Raw genomic sequence first — 2,967 nt, 5'->3', positions numbered from 1 at the left:
GTTACGAGGTTGAGAAGGGGTCCACAGACTGGCGTAAAAAGTTTTTTTGGATATCTGAGGACGTGGTGCCTGTTTCCATGGTCCGTCGTCCGGTTAACGCTACGCCCCCGGACGTTGTTACGGCTGCTCACGAGGGACGTGATTGGTTCCGCGTCCTAATGTCGGAGCCAACGCCGATGCGAGCACTGCCCGAGGAAGCTCTGGTGTGGGCGGGCATGAGCCGCCTATGGCCATCGGAGTTCCTGGAACCTGTCTTCATTGGTCTGGATGAACGTAAGTTGCCTCGTTGATTTTTCTCTTACTTGAAACTTCGTGATTAATTTATGTATGTTTTTTCTTTCAGGTCCAGGTTCTATGCTCAAAGCTCTTTTTGAGGATAGATGATATACCCGCAAAAGTATTCGTGATGCGGGTGAGAAACCTATCCTTGAAAAAACCAAGGGGCGATTTATTTTCCCGACAAAGGTGCGGGCCGAACCCGTAGTTTCGGACGCAACCTTTGAATCGGGTGCGTATGTTTTAAACCCTCCTCCACTTAATGCTCTTTCTTCTGATGGGGTGTTCGCCATTCTGTCATCGAGTGAGGATTCCGCATCCCAAGAAGAAAGGAGCTCTGATGGCGATGCCTCTGAATTTTCCTGTATCTCACATTTATTGACAGAGTTGGAGAAAAAGAGAGCATTCTCATTCTTTCAGGCGGGTGATGCGGGTGTAAAAACCGCGGACGCCGGAGAAGGATCTTCGAAGAAAAAAAGGAAAACCCATCATCCCATGAAGCCGCAGTACAGTCTTGCTGAACGTATGGATACGGTAGAAGGTATGTATTTCTTTGTTGTACTTTGCTGCCTTGAATATTTAGCTAAGTATAGCTTTTTGTGCAGATCCATCGATCTTTGGGGACGATGTGTCCAAGAAATTGCCATCTCCGACCCCTGTATTCAAGAAACAACTGTCTCCTCCTCCGGAGAAGACAACGGAAGATAAGCCACCTATCCCTCTGACTGAGATCACCGCGGAGGAGCCAGTCGTCCAATCTGGGACTGAAAATCCGTTTGACTATCTTTTTCAGACTGGGACTGCTACTGGTTTTCAGGAGGGTGGCCTGGCTGTTAATGCGGAGGGTTTTAGGACGGACGAATCTCCTCCTCGTTCTCCTCCACAAATTTTTGCTACCTCTTCCCCTTTAAATATTGGTGGGGAAGGAGGTTTTCAAATTGGGCAAGCGTTCCGAGGTGCCGGGGAGGCAACAACGCAGAATGCTCCTCAACAACCGTCCTCAATCCCCGTTCTCCTCGAAGCCTCAGGTTCCCGTTATTACGGAGATGCGAACCTGGGGGATGATTTTGATTTGTTTGTCCCTCCATGGGATATTACCAATGGGTCCCGGTTTTCTGATCCCGGAACCCGTATGAGTTTTGTCAAGCATTGCGTGCCACCTGCTGAAATGGTGCACCAGCGTGACCGTTCCCGCCACGACCTTCACACTGACTTGTCTTTTTCCCTAGCTAACACTTTAGCCTATAGCCAGGAAATTCTTCGTGAATGGCGTACTATGGGCGGGAAACCGGGCGAAGCTTCTCGAGCTGTTGAAGCTGCGAAGAAAGAGGCTGAAGATCACCGCTTGGCGGCTAGTACAGCCAAGTGGAAGCAGGCGGACGCCGAGATCGCCCTTAAGGGTGAACAAGACCGGAGCGCTGCCGCCGCCCGCCAATGGAAGGAAGCCTGTGAAAAACAGAATTCCCTTCTTGAGGCTGCCCGGGCGGAGGCACCAAAGAAAAAGATGACTTGGCGCAGGCTCAAGGGGTGAACTCAGCTCTGGAAGATCAAGTGACAAAAGTGCTGCCGAGATACAAGCGGCCTATGATTCCCTTTTGCAAGCCCGTGAAGAGGCGGAGGCTCGCGCCACTGCAGCCTTGAATGAAAGACAACAAATGGCTGAGGAGTCCCAAGTACTCCGAAAGAGAGTTGAACGTGCAGAGCAGGATCGTCAGTGGTTCCTCACCCGGGGACTTGATTCTGTAAGTTATCCTCATTTGTTGTGCATTATATATCTCACGCTTGGTACTAAACAACTTATGTTTTCACTTTGTCAGGTTATCCGCCATATCAAGGGAAGTGCGGGGCTAACTGATAGCTTTGCTAATCTGATGACTACTTCTTCCCAGCTTGGTCGCGTGAGAGGCTTCAATGAAGGGATGGCCTATGCTCAAAGTAATCACAATTTTATCAATCATCCGCTTCATGGCATTGATGTCAAGCAGGAACGAGATATGCGGATTAAAGAGCATGATGGCCTGGTCTTCCCGTTGAAAAATATGCTTCCGGAGTTTGCTTTAGCTAGTGATGGCGTGCAGCAGTTGAATAATTACTTGGGTGATGAGTCTGAGGATGACTCGTCCGAGGATACTTCATCAAAAGCTCCGGAAGACACGACAATTTCAAACCCGTAGACTATGTTTAGATGCTTGATATTTTGTAATTGTTCTTCCATTTTGTAACTCTTTTGAATATTTAATGGAAAGAAACTTTTATCTTTTGTGAATATTAAACTGTTTGAGGAAGATATCTTTAGAAGATATTTTTCGAAATTTGAAGTTTTAGAAATTGGATAACCGTGATGACGTGGCGGGGAGAGAAACTTTTTAGGGATAACTGACAAGACGTGTATGACGCCTTTGACAACTTGTTCGCACTTTCTAGAATCTCCCGCCTGACGTGTCAATCATCCAACGGTCCGCAGTTTCTCTTTCTTCTGTCACTTCATCAGTCGCATTAATTGCGATGCGTATAAATAGGTCACTCGTGGTTTCCATTTAACTCTTATCGCTGTCAAACTCTTCTTCTCTCAAACATTCAAAACTTGAATCATCTGAGAGTTATTTCCTTCTTATATTTGACCAAACGTATTACTTTAATGGCTGGGAAAAAGAAGAATACTCCGGCAATCCATGAGGTTGTCGTTCATTT

Source organism: Bidens hawaiensis, unplaced genomic scaffold (genome assembly GCF_021521415.1).
Source record: "Bidens hawaiensis isolate Kalapana, Puna unplaced genomic scaffold, B.hawaiensis_p1.1 tig00000512_1, whole genome shotgun sequence".
In the NCBI taxonomy this organism is placed as follows: Eukaryota; Viridiplantae; Streptophyta; class Magnoliopsida; order Asterales; family Asteraceae; genus Bidens; species Bidens hawaiensis.
Note: the sequence above shows the minus strand (reverse complement) of the source record.